The sequence below is a fragment of the Ursus americanus genome, chromosome 14, assembly GCF_024610735.1.
Source record: "Ursus americanus isolate L20-20 chromosome 14, mUrsAme1.1.p, whole genome shotgun sequence".
NCBI classification, from domain to species: domain Eukaryota; kingdom Metazoa; phylum Chordata; class Mammalia; order Carnivora; family Ursidae; genus Ursus; species Ursus americanus.
The window spans coordinates 16,112,066-16,130,750 of record NC_142140.1 but is presented as its reverse complement, the minus strand read 5'-3'; the positions used below and the strand labels follow the sequence as shown (position 1 = coordinate 16,130,750).

The 18,685-nt window shown below is 35.2% G+C and overlaps 1 pseudogene; it reads right to left on the bottom strand.

The window, feature by feature from the left end:
• Positions 1 to 6,798: 6,798 nt before the first annotated feature.
• Positions 6,799 to 18,685, bottom strand: part of LOC123799225 (atlastin-1 pseudogene) — a 31,536-nt pseudogene continuing 19,649 nt past the window's right edge.

The following is an 18,685-nucleotide window of genomic DNA, read 5'->3' as shown; positions in this document are numbered from 1 at the left end:
TTTGTAATTGTTATTCTGAACTCTAGTTCTGACATCTTACTTATATTCATATTGATTATGTCCCTGGCTGTCAATACTCCCTCTTATTCTTTTTTTTTTTTTTTTTTAGATGAGTTTTTCCATCTTGTCAGTCTGTCCAGAGAAGAATAGATGAATGAGACAACAAAATACTAAAATAGCAACAATGACCCCAGAGAAATATACACTAAACAAATCAGAAGAGACCTCATACAGAGTGACTTCTTACAGGATATACTCTGAATAGAACAATGTGCTTTAGAGCAAATGTTAAGTATTACATTGCCCAGAAGTCCTCATCACAAAACAAAGGTTGGCTAGTTTCTGTACTTTCCTCAGATTTGTTTGTTGGCTGCTTTCCAGACCTGATATGCCAGCAGTACTTTCCCTCATTACGAATGCCACCATCTTAGGTCTTTAGTAGTAGTTTTACTTAAGCAGGGTGGAAACTGTGCAGATGGAGGACAAGGATAGGGGAAATTTTTCTGTTTGTACCTTTGTTATATTTTTAGATTTTGATCCATGTGACTATGTATTCTACTTGAAAGTTAAATATAGTCTTATGATCTTTTTGTTGTTCTTTTGTCATTCTTTCTAATGATGTTTGCTTTAAATCCTAAAATGCCTCTTCATTGTCCTGTCTCTTGCACGTTTTCTGAAGAGCATATGCTTTTGTGTTGAGTTGGGGTTCTTCAGATTGTGAAATGACAGAGAACAGGCAGGAAGTAGCACCTTTTTTGTCTATTAGTGTCATGAGCAGATGGGCCTAATATATGTTTTTCAGTAAAGGTTAAAAATAAGTATGAAAAATTAAATAATGTCACTCTGGCCTAGATATGGGCACCACTAATTTTTAAATAATAGATCAAAGAGGAATCCATTCTCTGTGCCTCTGAAGAAAAATCTTATTTTATCAACCCCCATTCTTATTTCTGGATCTAACCCAAAAGTTGTGACTGTGCAATATTTAATGAGGCCTTTTCTTTGTTCCTTTTTTTTTTTTTTCCTTTCAACTTTATCACATAACAGTCCCCATTCTAAGACAAATCTTTTCTGTGTTGAAGTACAGGCTTAAGTAGATTATATGTTATTAATAATTATGAAATATAATACTTAGTCTAGTAGGATTATTAGAGGATGATTGAGAGCTTACTTACCAATAATAGTAATTTCTCATAATTACACCTAGCATTTCATAGAGTCTACAGGGCAGGGTACTTTAAATGTATTATTGTCTTATTTCATTTTCCCTGGCAACCCTGTATAGGAGTTAGTACTAGCCCAGCAGATTGGTAAACTGACAATTAAGCACTTAGAATATTTGCCAGAAATCACATAGCTGGTAAATAGTGTCAGATTATGGTCTTTTAAATACTAAAGCCCATGCTTTTAACTGTCATACTATTGTGTGTAAGCAGCTCTCAATATATATATATATATATATATATATATATATATATATATGCATTTAAATTTATTTAGCAGGCATTTCTGGAATAATTACTAATTGTTTCACTTTGCATGGAACTAGGGTTTCAAAGATGGCAGAAATACGATGCATAATTCATATCATGTACAGATGGCTTGAATCATCCAATTAATCATCTCAAATGATGATTTCTCACTGTCATGAGAAACTAACTGTTCAATCTTATGCTTTTCTGTGGTATTGCTACCCAAAGAGAGTAGGTACTAATACAATAAAACCAAATAATAGTGATGATCTCAATTAATTGCTTTATAGTCCTTCACAATCCATAATCACAAGCAGAATAATCACAAGCAGAAATACTAATAACAAAAAAGTGGATTTTCCTTTCTGGCTATATTGTATTTTACCTGTATTCTTGGTTGCTATTTTTAAAATATGTAATTTTCCGTAGAATGTATATAAATAGACAAAAGTTATATTTGCATAATGCCAAAAGAAACTGGTGATTTGACTTTAAAAAATGTAAGGTTAAAAAGTCATTTTGTTTCAGAGGAGGGGAAAAAACCAAGTAAGTTGACTATTTTTGCTTTTTATTTGTGGCATCATGTGAAGAAAGCTGAAGATCCATTCTCTTATAATTTTAATATGTAGATTATAGTTAGTATATAAATAAGATTAGTAAGAAAATAACACCTTAAAGACCTCTGTGTATTATTTTATTGCATGCAGCTCTGTAACTGTAATCCTAACAGAGTCCATGTTATTCTATGACACTATGCAATCTTTATTGCATTATTCTGGGTTTTTTTTTGACGGGGGTAAAATGTTCAATGTAAGTAAAAGCTATTATCATCATCCTCCCCATATCATTATCATGTGAATATATTTAATTGTGTGTCTGTGAACTGTTTAATTAGATTTGTGAGGCTCTCATGAAACTGTCATCAGCAGAAATGAAAGTGCCAAACTTGTAAATTATATTTTTTTATATGTGCTAAAGCCAAGACTTCTATGTTTTGCTAAAGAAATTGCTCTATTAAAAAATAACAACATGGATCCTTAGAGCAGAGGGTGTGTGATTTACAGGAGTAGAAGCCTTGCTTAGAGATGGGATGCCTGCAGTATCTTTACCCTGTTTATTTGTTCTAGGTGATTATTGATTTCTCAAGTTGCTGCCAGTGTAACGTGAATACAAGTTGAAACTCATAATTGTTATGTTTCTAAACTTGCTAAAGTAATGTTTTTCTCCTGCTCTAAATATTTGAAGATGTCTTTGGATAGATCATTCTCTTTTCATCCATCTTTAAAGCACACATCCATCTCTGTAAATTGTTTTGAGCTTCTCCTTTAATAGGATGAAGATGAGTGAGACTTACTTTCCCATTTCTGACATGCTTGAGCGAGAAAACAAAGCTACTCCACCATCCCCCAAATGAAAAACCTCACTATGCTAGATGGGTTTTGAAAAATAAAAACACAAATCAAAACCTTCTAACACCACATCTGTTCTTATTTACAGGAATTAGACAATACAAGCCACAGCTTAGAATCAGAAGTAAGCATTACATTTAATCTGTCATGCCTGCAGGTTTTTATGGAGTTCAAACATTTTAAAAGGTTTGGCTTGATAAAACTCCCTCATTATGTTTCTTGAGGTAGCACTGTCATCTGTGTCCAGTATCTCACTAACAACATTTCCAGTTCAGTAGGAGCAGACATTGTTCATTGCATTTTATTTGATCCCAGGCTATTTAATACTGGAAGATGTTGTGTGCATACTGTTTGTTCCTTTAGGACTTTAAACCATTGGGTTAAAGGTACACCCAATTATGTTATATCTTTAAGCAACTTGAAAGTGTAGATATATATAGAAATTTGCCACCAAACTATGCTTAAATGAAGTTAAGGTTGTGAAACACACTGACAGAAGATGGGAAATTCAAAGTTAAAAGTGACATTTTGTCCTTCCCTTGTGTAGCAGGAAGTTGATTACAGTACAAGATAAACTCAAGGAGATTGGGGATTTTACTTTTTTAATGCTGTTATAGATACATCATATACAAGATAATAACTACTTTTAAAAGTCCTTATGAAATTTAAAAAATTTCATTTGAACTTCAAAACAGTCCTGTTGTACACATGGAATAAGTATCACTCTGTTTTTCCCTAAAGAGGGCTTAGAGAATCTAATAATACTTTCTTCACATTTGAAGGACAAATGGAAATTTAAGTGCATGTTGGGCCCAGTTCTTTAGATATCATCGTTGGTACTCTCTGTACTACGCAGTTTCAGTATTGCCAATAAAGTACATCGTACATCAGTACATTTGTATGTTTACATACACGTACTAGGTACTAGTACACAGCAAGAGAAAGACAAAAGGAATCAGAGATCAAGCAATGTGTATTTTTTGGATGAATGAGGTTGTCCTCTGTCCTATACAATTCAACTCTTGATGGTTTAAACATTTAAGGAGATTTATTGGCTGATGTAAACATAAAGTCCAGGGCCCTTGTTCTTTTGAGTCTCCAACATTTGTCCTCAGGTGTGCCAGATTTACTTGTAGACATCCCTCATGTTTGCAAAAGGTCAATGGCAGTTTTGGGAAATCTGTGACCTAGAGTTCCCAGTGTAAATCCTGACTTTCTTGTACATTGGCTCAAATGAAACTATCCTTGAAGCCAAGGGTAGGACACTTAGACTTGGATTAGCTACAGTGATCATCATGGGAAAGATTAATCAGAATATCCTATTTGGAATTAGCCAGTTATGTCCTATCCCTTTTACTGGGGGTTGGTCAATTCTATCTAACTACAAAGATGTGCCAGTCAAGAAGAGGCTGTAAAGGAATCAAAAGCATGTATTTGGTGTTTTAAGGATTGCAGTCTGGAAGACCCATAGTGGACCAAAATTGAAAGTATGCTCGGAATCGTGAGCTGGTAGTGCAAGTTTATAAAGGCAAAACCCACAAGGTTACATAAATTGTTTTTGAAAGAGTTATGATTGGTGCTGGCAGATTTTAAACTAACTATCTAATACACGGTGTTCTCTTTGGCTAACAGGTGTTATATTATCTCAGTGCTAAGTAGGAGGTTGTGTTCTTGGAGGTGGTAGGCTTACACTTGTAAGTTATAATTGACAAAAGTCAAAAGTTCATGGTATTCTGGGAATTGAAACAGGAGTTGTACACATGCCCTACTTCCTGAATGTCCTTTTGGCTCTATTTTGAGTGACTCTCTTAGCAATGTGTACTTCATTTTGAATCTTCTTTCACAGAAGTTATACAGTGGGGGAGGGTGCCATCAATTCTGTGGAGACATTCACCATATATACTACAATTAAGTTTTAGTGTGTAACTTCTCTGTGTTAGGTATGTAGAATTCTAATTATTTGACTGCATGTATAGATGAATGAAATTAATTTATTTAAGTATATGGAAGCTTACTTTGATGTGATAGATAAAACCAATTAATGCATTCAGTTTTATCCATTAATTCATTCAGTTTTATCCGTGTACTTCACTTTCTATTATCTCTCCCCTAACAAAGCAAAACAGAGTCTTTAATGCATTTGATAGGTACCTGTTTGTTAATACATGTTTCATAACATTTGTTCTATTGTTTTACATTTGCATAAATAGTGTACTATTGATCATATTCTATTTCTTACTTTTGGACTTAATAATGTGTTTCTATGAGATATCTATATTGGTACAGGTATACCCAGTTCATTTCTTCTTAATGCTGTGTAATTCTCTAATATGAGCATATATCACCTCTTACTTAATCATTTCCTTAGTAATAGATGTTCATTTTACTTCTGGTTTTATACCATCACCAGTATCATTCCATCAAATTTCTGTCAACATCTTCTTGTAGACTTGTATGAGCATGTATTTGACTTATAAACCCAGGACCTGAAGTAGTTGTAATGTGGTGTTTATATATTGAATTTGACTAGGGACTGAGGAGTGCCTCTCTAGAATTCCCCTACAATGAATCCATGAAGTTCCCCTGTCCTCACCATCTAACAAAGTCATCATTATCCAGTGGTTTGCATCAGGTTCTAATGCAGGAAATGGAAATTCTTTTATGTATTTTATTTATTTTTAATTTTTTTTTAAGTAGGCTCCACACCCAACACATTGTGGGGCTTGGACTCATGACCCTGAGATCAAGTAGCATGCTCTACCAACTGAGCCAGCCAGGCACCCCTCGTTTATGTATTTTAAAGAAAGGGATTTATTACAGGTCATTATGTTCTTTCAAAAAATCATTGAGTGGATGCAGAAACAAGTCTAAGATGGGGTTCCAGGAATGACACCAGAACAATATTCAAATACCTTAAAAATGTACCTACAACCTCTGAAGCTACCCTGAAACTATTAAGCTTAAGAGCCCAGTGCTGTACCTGTGTTGTATTGTATTGTAAATTATGTAGATATGCTGTTGGATTATATGTACAAAAAATGAAATAATTTGGTATAAATCTAACAAAATATGTATAAGATTTATATGAGGAAAACTGCAAAACTCTGATGAAAGCTATCAAAGAAGAACTAAATAAATAGATATTCTATGTTCATGGATGCCATTACTTCCCAACTTGCTGTGTAGTTTCAATATATTTTCACCCCAAATTCCAGCAAGTTATTTGGTGGATATTGATGATTTAATACTAAAGTTTATATAAAGAGGAAGAAGAGCTAGAATAGCCAACTCAGTAATGAAGAACAAAGTTGGAATACCGATACTGTCCAATTTCAAGATTTACTCTAAGCTATAGTAATCAAGGCAGTGTGATGTTGGCAAAATAAAAGATAAAGAGATCAGTGGAACAGAATAGAGAGCCCAGAAATAGACCCATGTAAATAAGAGTCAACTGATCTCTGACAAAGGAATCAGGAGAAGACGATAAAGCAAGGATTGTCTTTTTAATCCTGGAACAACTGGTCATTCACATGCAAAACATGAATCTAGACACAGACTTACCACCTTTCACAGCTTTTTAAAATATCAGTATATAGTTTGATTATGACCCAGTGGTAGAATTTAGTAAATTTGAGGAGAACATAAGTACCATCATTATAAATAGGCAAACACTTTAAATTATGACAGCATATTTGAACACAAAATCAGGAAACTACATACTAACAAAATGATTTAACTATGTATATGTACACCTTATCAAACACTGAACTAACAGAACTAAACCATTTTGCAGACTTCAGAGATGTTTGGTGTTTAACTCCATTCTGATGAAAGCACTTTGAATGTTTGCATAGAGACATAAAACTTAATATTGAACTGAAAATTGGTTATACATATGTATTTTTTTTAAAATTTGATTAAATTTTCTTCTTTTCTGATAGTTTAGCAGAATCTGACTTTACAGCAGGAAAAACTTGATGATACAGATTTTTGTGAGTTTCTCCTGTACTATAAAGCTTGTAAAAAGGCTCAGTCTCAAAAGGCTGCACCTACCTGATCTGTTACAGCACCCAGCTCTTTGTATTCTCCAGAGTACCAAATGTATGTCCAGGGGCACAGGGTGATAAGGGTCAATTCCATTATCATATTGCATAGTCGAGCTATCATGTCCAAACCAATGAATCTAGTTACACCAGCAATCACTTATGTGATAAAGATAAGAACAAATAGTGGGGCAGGGGTATAAACTGCATGGAAGATATTTTTGCTATTGTGCTTGATATCCTGGATGTACTGTTCATCTATTTTACTCCCCAACTGCTGCTGATAACACTAGCCAAAATTTTAACCACACATCTTTGTCACCCCTCAGAATAGCTTTACAGATTCTTCCTTAAACTCCAGCTATTTGGCCTCCAAGGCATTTGGGATTAGCAGTGGCTTGTTACAACCACAGATTTTTTTCATCTTTTTATTACACGTGTCTTTAACAGTTTCTGTGGCCACTAATTACCTTCTGCTGTGGCCTGTACATGGATTGGGGATATGGTAATTCTTCACCTTAATAGATTTTTATATAAGTCTTGAAGTATCCACCAGACCTTGACAAGTGATTTTATTCCCTTTCATCTCTTTATTATCTAGGCTCTCAGGACTAAGGCATCCAAGGAATCAGTATTTTCCAGTTTTGATGAATTCATCATCTATTTCTTTAAATTTTCCATCAAAATGTAGATTGGGAACTACCTTTAAGCCATGACCAGGTAGCAGAAAACAGTATATTTTGGTGAAACAGAAATAGATGTGTTTTCAAACATTCTGTAGTTCTTCATGTTGGTTCTCTGAAAACTTTAGGAAGTTTCCCAAAAATTTGGTGCCACCATTGGCTTCCCCAAATTCATGTGGGTAACTTCAGTTCTCAATGAAAAATGTCAGGCTTTAAAATGGCTTCAGGAATGTTGCCTCCCTGCCAGTTAGCCATACTCAGCAAAAAAGCTGAAGATTCTGAAGATCATCCTCTTAGACATTTGGGATAGGATATATACCTATATTAAGCTTATCATTTTTCCAAGGACAAATATTGTGGCTAAATCTCTCAAATTGACTGTCAGATGTTCCCTGAGTGTCCATCAATAACACCACAACCATTTTACCATCAGGCTTATTGAAAAGGAAAATGACTGCATGTCTGAATTTTTGTGCTCTCTCATTGAGACCTCTCTATGAAAAAACAGTGATCCTTATCATCTCCAATTCAATCAATTCCTGATTGTGCATGTATTTTAACATGAACTCTTTCAGAAATGATTTTCCTTTAATAGATGCTCCAGCAACAGATACAGCACTGATCTCCTTGACCCTGAAAGTCTCTAAGGAAAGCACTTGATTTAATGTGATCTCATCTATCTCAGAGGAATGGCCATTTTTGGCAGTGATAGAACTTCACTGCCACCAGTCTCCAGACCACCATGGCCAAGAATTGTAGGGACTGAAGCAGCTCAGATGGATTTTCAGGAAATAAACAAACAAACAAACAAATGAATGGATCTCAGAAGGAGCCAGTGGAAAAGGCAGGACTTTTCACAAAAATTAACTTAAAATGGATTAAAGACCTAAGTGTAAAATACAGAACCATAAAAATCCTAGAAGATAACATACAAGAAAATGTAGATGATCTTGAGTGAGACAATGACATTTTAAACACAGGAACAAGAGCATAATCCATGAAAGAAAAAAAATTGATAAGCTGGAATTCAATGAAATTAAAAATTTCTACTCTGCAAAATACATTGTCAGGAGAGTAAAAAGACACATTACAGACTGGGAGAAGATATTTCCAAAGGGTGTGTCTAATAAAGGATCATTATCCAAAATACACAAAAACTCTTGAAACTCAGCAGTAAGGGAATAAACGACTTGATTTAAAAATGTGACAAAGACCTCAAGAGGTCTCTCACCAAAAGAGATATATGGATGGCAAATAAGCATAAGAAAAGATGTTCCACATTATCATTAAGAAATGCAAGTTAAAACACTGATGAGATGCCACTATACATCTAGTAGAATGGCCGAAATCCAGAACACTGACACCACCAAACACTGGCAAGGTTATGAAGCAATAGGAACTCAGATTCATCATTTTTGGGAGTGCAAAATGACACAGCCACTATAGTAGACAATTTGGTGGTTCTTACAAAACTAAACATATTGTTACCATATGATCCAGTAGTCCTACTGCTTGGTATTTATCAAAAGAAGTTGAAAATGCATGTCCACACAAAAACCTGCACATGGATGTTTGTAGCATTTCTATTCATAATTGCCAAACTTGTAAGCGACCTTGACATCCCTTTGTAGGTGAATGGATAAATAAACTAGGTATATCTAGACAATCGAATATTATTCAGAACTAAAAAGAAGTGAGCTATCAAGCTGTGAAAGACATGGAAGAAAATTAAATGTATAATCCTATGTAAAAGAAACCAATCTGAAAAGACTACATACTGCGTGATACTAATTGTATGACATTCTGGTAAGGCAAAACTATGGAAACAGTAAAAGGATCAGTGGTTGCCAAGGGTTAGGGAAGAGGGAAGGATAAATAGAAAAAGATTATTAAAACTTCAGTGAAACACTCTGTATAATACCATAATGGTAGATACATGCCATGTGTATTTGAGCCCATAGAATGCCCAACACCAGAAGTGAACCCTAATGTGAACTATGGACTTTGGATGATAATGACATATGAATGTAGGTTCATCAGTTTTAATAAATGTACCTCTCTGGGGGGGGGGTGCTGATAATGGGGGAGGCAATACAAGTTTGGGGGCAACAAGTTTATAAGAAATCTCTGTACCTTCCATTCAGTTTTGCTATGAACTTAAAACTGCTCTAAATATAAGGTCTATTAAGAAAAAAAAAAATCTTCTACAAGCTAGAAGAGGAACATGGCCTTGGAAACATCTTGATTGTTGGTCTTCTAGCTCTAGAACCTGGAAAGGATAAATTTCTGTTGTTTTGAGCCACCTATTATGTGGTATTTCATTATAGTAGCCCTAGGAAGAATAAGCATAGCATAAGTTATCCTGGGTGGTTTGGTAATTTTCACTATTAATCTATCTGGAATTATTATTATTTTTTTCTTTAGTTGGATAAGGGAGGGGCAGAGGGAAAGGGAGAGAGAGAATCTTAGCAGGTTCTACGCCCAGCATGGAGTCCAATGTGGGGCTTGATCTCACTACCCCGAGATCATGACCTGAGCTGAAATCAAGAGTCGGATGCTTAATTGACTGAGCCACCACTATTATTTTATAACATAGGGTAGAGTATAATACTGCAATGGAAAACATGTTTTTAACTAACATTTCAATTTACTTTGTGTTAATCTGTTCAAAATTTCTATATTTTGAATATTTTAATGAAATTGTCATGTCATCTCTTTTCATTATGTATTTATTAATACAATATTATTAGTGATGATAATGACCTCTTTTCATTTAACAATTTTTCCTTCAGTTTGTCTTTACCATTATATTTTCTCATATACAGCAAGGAGAAACCAAAGGACACTTTTAATACTTCAGATGGAAAATCTTTAGGCAAAATCACCCAGTTCTTTAAGCATATTTTTTGTCTTATACACTACTATAGGCAACCAAATTGCTAAGCTCGATTTTTCTATAAGATTTTCTTCATTTTCCTTCAAGTTCTTGTGTTCCATGCACTTTAAGCTTTTACCAGCACTCTCCTCAGTTCTAAAATCTGTCTCCTATTCTAGAATTGTGTTATTGTAGCATCCAGTTTCTTAGGTGCTGAAATCTGAATTTAGTTACTTATTACTGCATAAAAAATGATCATAAATTAGAAGCTTAAAACAACAAACATTTATTACTTTTCTGGGCTTGGATAATTCATTCACTTCCTTGCCATATAGCCCTCTCTATAGTCTTAGAGTATCCTCACAACATGGCAGCTGGCTTTTCCCTCAGGAAGAATGATCCAAGAAAAGGAACCCAACCTAATTTTACAAATGACATACTATCACCTATGCTGTATTCTACAGTCACACAAACCAGCCCTGGTACATGTGAGAGATAACTCCATAAGGGTGTGGAAGCAAGAGGTGGGGATCATGGATGCTGGAGCAGGGGAATCTTGGAGCAGTTATTAAAGCATGATCTCCATCAACACCATAACGAGTGGGCTTTGTCAAGGATATCAACATAAAATCTGCTTTATCTTCATCTAATAGTGGTCAATTGAAATGGATATATTGAGATTTATTATATCATAGAGATTTCTATGATTTGATTAAGTAGCTAATTGGTACTTATAATCAAAACTAACAGACAAATGATTTAAAAATGTGTATCAGTATGAGGTTTCACCTTTAATATATTCCCACTACTGTGACCCTTGAGGACAATATTATAATGAAGATCGTTTTTATACATGGCATCTTCTTTTTTTTTTTTTAAGATTTTTTATTTATTTATTTGACAGAGATAGAGACAGCCAGCGAGAGAGGGAACACAGCAGGGGGAGCGGGAGAGGAAGAAGCAGGCTCCCAGCAGAAGAGCCTGATGTGGGGCTCGATCCCATCACGCCGGGATCACGCCCTGAGCCGAAGGCAGATGCCCAACCGCTGTGCCACCCAGGCGCCCCTATACATGGCATCTTCTTAATCTTGGTTTCAAATGAAGCATAAATGGGAGTGAAGTGCTTATTTGGACTAATGGTGCAGTCCAGTTATTTCAGTTAGAGTCACCCAGCTACTAGTGAGCTGACCGTATTATTGGAACCGTTCCTTTAAACTACTGACCAAGTCTTGCCAAGCTCAGCAGGCAACATCTAATGTGATTACCCCCTAATGTGTTACAGCAGTTAGGAAGTCTATAAAACAATTTTAACCGGGCTTAGAAATACCACTTCTATAAAATGGGCAGACATAAAGTTAATTCTTTAATGCATTGCATTAAGAGAAAAGTGTACGTTCATCTCTGCAAACAATCCACTCATTAATCTGGAAAGTATCACATGAGAACACTACTGAAATCGATCAGATCAAATAGAATAATGACAGGTATTGTGATGGGAGCTCCACAAATTCTACTCCAAAATATATTCCCCTATTAGAGCTGCTATAAACTATGCTTGGATTTAGCATCTTGGCAGAAGATTTAAAAAGAAAAGACACATTCACAGCCATGCAATTAGAGGAGAATCGCACCAGCAATTAGTTGTAGAGTAGGTGTTACTTCTGTGTTAGCATCTATTTTCAGTTATTTATGCTTTGGCTTTTTTTCTTTGTTTCTTTCTTTCTGTGAGAGTTTGCAGGCAGACAGTACAGTCTGAGCTCATCTTTGATGGAATCCGAGAATGCTTGTGTTAGGAGGAATTTTAACCTAACCTTGCCAGTTCCTGTTGAGGCTTTTTTCCCTTTGAATCGAGTGATTTTTACTTCTGGAATTTGATGCCTCCTCTGAACTTAAGTAGCTTGAGTGGTAGAACTCATTACCTTCTGAGGAAATACTTTCTATAACAAATCACTTTGTTCAGCTATTCCTCATATGGAGACTCAGTTTATCCACCTGAGTTTCTAAATGTTGACATAAACTCTTCCCTTATTAACATTTACCCTGAGTCTCTTTCCTTTTGCAGAAGACAATCCTTTAAATATTTATGATAGACCCTTTTGTGTGTTTTTATAAGTGGAGTCACCTCATGAAGCTGAAGAATATTGTTTTATTTTAACTTGCTTTAGCATCAGGTTATCATTGATTTTCCTAAGATGGTATTGTGCTTGTTTTTTTTTTTTTTTTTTTTTTATTCTTTGTGCTCTTGCAACATCAAGAAGGTGCTTCATTGCTGTGCATTTACATATCATGAGAGATTTGGTCCTTATGCCCACTGACATGGAAGGTGTAGCTTTAGTCAAAAAATTTTGGTAGTCCTCTGCAATAGTATACTTCTTGACCCACAGTGACACATGGGGATGGCTGAATGAAATAACTTGACAGTCTGCATGGTAATGTAAAACTGTTGAGGGCAAATGTTGACCCACAGGCTCATAAAATATAAGGTCAGAGGAAAGTCAAATCACATGTGAGGAGTGTATCTTCTTAAGGAACTGACATACCCACAGGGATATCAAACTGAGACAGGAAATTAAGATGGGGATTCTGTAAGTTAAGTAGTACATGTGCACGCATATTAGGCATTCAAAAGCATTTAGTAACTACTATAGTTGTGAGAATCTGAGTAGTACTCTTCTAGAATGTTGGGGACATTTTGGGGACAGTTCCTAAGTACCAGAATAAGAACCTCGGAGGTGGGGTAATAGTACATGTTTAACTCATTCAGCATTCAATCAACAGGCATTTATTGATCCCTTGTTTTGAGTCAGGTCATGTTTTGGGTACACGGTGCACAATTTTAGGCAGTGGCATAATCAGAAGCCTACCCTATTAAAGTAGTACAATGACCAGAATTAAGGTACAATATGCTGATTTTGAAGTTCAAAAAGAGTTTTGTATCTAGACTATCCTATTGATTTGAAAATGCATTTTACAATAACGATTATAAAAGTTTTATGAAATTGTTCTATTGTGTACAATTTTTATAGCTTTAAAAATATCAATGACATGTTACATTTGCCAGCTTTTCTAGGATTTGAATCCAATGACTAGACCCTAATTTATATTTTACTTGCTCTGATTGGTTCTCATCCAGATTCTTTGCTCTGTGTGAAATTTTATTTATTTATTTTTAAAGATTTTATTTATTTATTCGACAGAGATAGAGACAGCCAGCGAGAGAGGGAACACAAGCAGGGGGAGTGGGAGAGGAAGAAGCAGGCTCATAGCAGAAGAGCCTGATGTGGGGCTCGATCCCATCACGCCGGGATCACGCCCTGAGCCGAAGGCAGACGCTTAACCGCTGTGCCACCCAGGCGCCCCTCTGTGTGAAATTTTAGTTGTCAATGGAAGGGAAATGGGTGAGAATGTCATAGAAGTGCAGAGCTTTTCATGTAATCCAACTCAGTGTAGCCAGGCTAATGCTGTCCATGAGCTTTGTGAACAGAAGCTGGTGTATACTAAATTTCTCAGGGACTATAGTATGAGGTGAGGCTTCTAGATTCATACTATAGAACTGAACGCAAAGCACTATAAAGGACTACATTTTCATAAGCCCTAGGTGCTGTCCACCAGTAGGAGATGATAATATATTTTTTAATAAAAAAAAATCCAACTTGTTTATGAAGAAAGGTATTTTTATTAACAAAGCTCCTAGACATTACAAGAGTTGCTAAATGATATTCTAGGATCTTTTAAAAATCATATTATAACAGACTTTCATTTCCAGAAAAATGGAATCGACATACTTTCCCACATATCTTCCTGCTAAGTAAAGCCAAAAACCCTAAACATTTTATACAAAATGAATATAAGACTCTGAAGGTGGAGGGAAGAAAGCATATTGGCTGAAGATCTTGGGACTGAGGGAGAACATGATGGCAAATTCCTTGGATTTTCTTTTTGAATCTCACAGCCCAGACTTGGAGGAAAGGAAGCGAGCCATCCAGGAAGGTCAATGGGTGAAAACAAAAATGGCTCAACAAAAGCCTGCTTTCTCGAGCTAAAGGAGTGGAAAAGGAGAGTCTAACAAGAAAGAAAACTTTTGGATAATACTGCTTTACTCTAGCCAAATGCCCCTGAAAAGACTGTAGTCCCACTTCCACCAGCAAAAGCCAAATGGGGAGCCTAGAGCACACTTACTAGGTAGTAATGAGGTGTTCAGGAAACTGAATCTCTCATCCATGTCAGGAAGTAATGAGCTCCCTTCTCCCACTGCAGAGTCTGTGGAGACCACACACGGAACCTAGACTTCCACCCCCAACCCTGTGGTTTAAAAAAAAAGAACAGACTGGAGCAGATGCTCATTTCCTTTGTTTTCCTTCCACACTTTAACCATAAAGCTCTCCTGTTTTAATTTTAATTAATCAAGCTAACTTTTAAAACATCAAGCAATTTTAAATTAAAAGAAATAAATTTTGTACTCTTCACAAAATCAGTGGATCTGGAAACTCTAGGCCCAAATTCAGCTGCAGCTTAAGAGCACTTGTCCCTTTACATGCTCATGCATTGTGTAATTAAACACAATCTCCGATACTCCTTGTGACCTCCCACACAAAGTATAAGTGTCAGTTGCCATTTGACATTGAGCTTGCACTTTTTTTTCTTATTTATAATGAAAAAATATCTCTTACCTGTTGCTCAATCAAGAATGGAAAAACTAAGCAACAGTCTAAGAGAGATTATGTTATTTTTTCTTATAGCTGCCCAGCTTCCCATGGATGTAACCTTCAGGCTCCTGTAGGTATATACATTTATAGTCCTCAGTATTACCTCTAGATCATTGGTTTCAACCTTGGCTATACAGATGAATATTGTGGAGAAATTTAAAAAATCTCAGTGCCCAGTCTGCTCCAGATTAATTATCGATTAATTATCAAACTAGCTGCAGGTGGAACCCAGGTGTGAGTATTTATACCTTCCAGGGGATTTTGATGTACAACTAAGGTTGAGAACCACTACTTAGATATTCTCTAAAATCTCTCCTGTTTCATAAATTCTAAGACTTAAAATTCTGAAGTCAGTTGTCCCAATGTTTGGTGAGGTTCAATATATTGTGTGTAAGCTATATATTGGGGACCTGGGATTGATGCAGGAACATTAGTTGTGGACCTCTGCTTGCTGAGCTGAACAATCATACCAACTCTTTAGATGTGCAGCTAAATCTAACAATGAACATTCACACCCAGAAAAAAAGTATTGTAGATTAATCTTAGTTCTAGGGTCAGTGTTCTGTGTAACCCAAGAAAGTCATTTTTCATCCTGGGTCTCATTTTATTTTTCCGTTTATGACTCAACAGCATATACATACATTGCTGTACTCATGTCATATAGTTGTGGTAAAGACAATATAGAAAAATCAAAATAAAAGTACATAAAAAACCTACTATAAAAAACATAAAAGGACTTATTTCAAACCTACTGATTTATACTTCAAATTCAGAAAGGTGATCACCAATTTGAAATTTTTATTGCAATGCTTAGGTAAGAAAATTTAGCCCCTGGTCACCCTCCAAGGTCCAGATTACATGTCTCTGGTGGATCACAAGGTTGATAACTGAAAGTTTTATGGGTTCAATAACCAGCTATGAAAAGGCCTACAATGATCAGGAGCCAGTGGCAGAGCTCAGAGCCCAACAGTTTTTGTTATTTCTGTTCATACTTGTTCATTCTCTAGAGAAGGCCAGAATATTCTATACAAAACCGTGTTCAGTTCTCAAGTGCAAAACTTCCATGACTGGAAACACATCAAGGCTTTTTGACAGCAGATAACTTTTTACCTCCTCTCTGAGGGGCTCCTGTTCAGAACAAAAATGTAATATAGCTCAGAGTGTTATCAGAGCCATTATAAAATGCACCTGGGCATTCTGAGATTCATGCTTAATGCCTTTCTATAATTTGTGAGAATGTGTGCAGAGTCCTTATAGCATGCTAATAACAGTGTATTATGCCACCGTGCAGCACCACAGTTCCAACTTATATAAGGATAAAGCTATGACGTTGAAGGCAAAGATGAAGACTAGAATTGAAAGTTAAAAAACAAGGTTTTATCGAGGCCATTGCTGATTTGGGGATAGAGTAATAGATAAAAATTAAAAATAGTAAAAACATCCAAGTGTATCTTAGACTGAAACTCAAGTGGCGTTGTTAAGGCAAACTTAAAACATTGTGTGAGGTGTTTATTTACTTTTTGTAGAGAAAGGTATTGAAATAAGTCTATATATTCTAAAAAGTGGAGTGTCTACTAAAATAGGCAGCCTAAATTAGAACATCACCCATCTTCCAAACGTGTGTGTGTTTTTTTTTCCTTCCTGAAAAAATATTACCTTTATAAGCTAGAAACACCTTTATCTGAGACAAACTTCTTCTATCAACAGGACTTCAGTTTTATAACTTGACACTGAAGAATGAAATCACACCCAAGTAGTTACTTTTGTTTGTGATGTTGCCCCAAATTGATTTAAAATCAGTCGTGCCACTTGGAGTTCAATAAAGGCAGGCAGTGAATCTATATGTATTCCAATGATAGATTGATATACTGATAATGAGAACCAGGCCTAAATTAAAAGTAATTTCGGATGGACAGATGTTTTCTGAAATTCATGAAGCACTGCTTCTTCCATAGAAGTAATGATGAGAATGGCATGGTCATGTGAAGAACAGAATGCAGAATTAGAGTAAATCTTCATCTATTCCATAAACAAAACCAAGGCTGATGATAAGTAAATCAAGGTATTTGAGTTTTACCTTTGAAAAGAATGTAAAATGTTACAGGTATCTCAGGAATTCCTGTAGACACTCAGTAGGACTTGAGAGAGAAATAATAATTATACAAAACAGTATTTTACTGGGTAAATGTTTCTTTGTTGAACTATTATACCTGAGTGAGAAGTAGTGACACCTGTTTTGTTTATATCCATTATTGTCTATTTTGAGGTGGCATCGTGCCAGCACATTGTAAGGAAAACCTGATGATTATTCTCTAAACTGAATCCATTATACTATGAAATCACCTTTTCTACTACATTTTATGAATGACTATAGAAACTTCAAGGTTTTAAAAATGATTTATATAATCTAATCATTCATGTATAATTAATTCTAATAATTTGCATGAGTGTTTCGGGTCATTTTGGAATAATTAGCCATTGTTGAGGGTTTTTCCCCCCATCAATTAAACTAATTGCTTTTCACATAGGTGTAAATTGAATATTGATCCCCATTTTTTTAAACTCACTTGCATAAGCAAATTATGCCTAATTGCCAGCTTACCACATCATTACACAGTTATCATCAATTATACAAAAATATACTCTACTAGACTAATGAATTCTTTGTCGTGTTTTGAAGGGCTTTTTAATTGTAATTCTTGAAACAATGTTGTCATTAAAAAAAAATTAAACACCATGTTTAAACCCATAACACAATAAAGCACATTATTGGTTAACAAATATACCAGTTCCTACCTAGATAGTCATTAATCTTAGAATGTAGAGAATTCCTTGAAACACATGGAAAACTCATTATTGTTATTAAGTATAGTGAATATAGTGAATACACACAAACAAATATTAGACTATGTTGGTTCTTTTTTTTTTTTTTTTTACCTTAATCCTTTCTGTTTCCTCTCTTTATTCTTTTCTACCTGATGAGAAAATCTGAGAGGATCTGAAGAGGTTGGAAATTTCGAAGAATCACCAATAGGGAACAGAACATTTTTTAAAAAATCAGGAGATAAAATAACTCTATTCATCATTCATTCTATGCAATGAATTATTGTCTTCTGGTGGCTTTGCTGGGTATTTTGCTTCACTATTTTCTAGATTAGATCCTTTAAACACACACACACACACACACACACACACACACAAAGACAGGAAAATAAATAATGCCAAAATTCTCCTTGTAGCTTTCTACACCATATGATGTAATTTTCACACATTAGCTCTTCATAGAGATTGGAAGTAAAACCTAAAGGATATATTAAGTGCTTTTTATATGTGGGAGTATGGTATCAGTATGAAAGTCTTATTTTAATTCTTAGATATCCCAATAATAAAAGCATATGAATATGGACCACTTTTTTATTGGTGCTCACTTCATGGAAGGCAGACTTCTCAGTTGGATGTCATGTTGAGCAACTTATGTTTCCTAAGGCTGTGTCTAC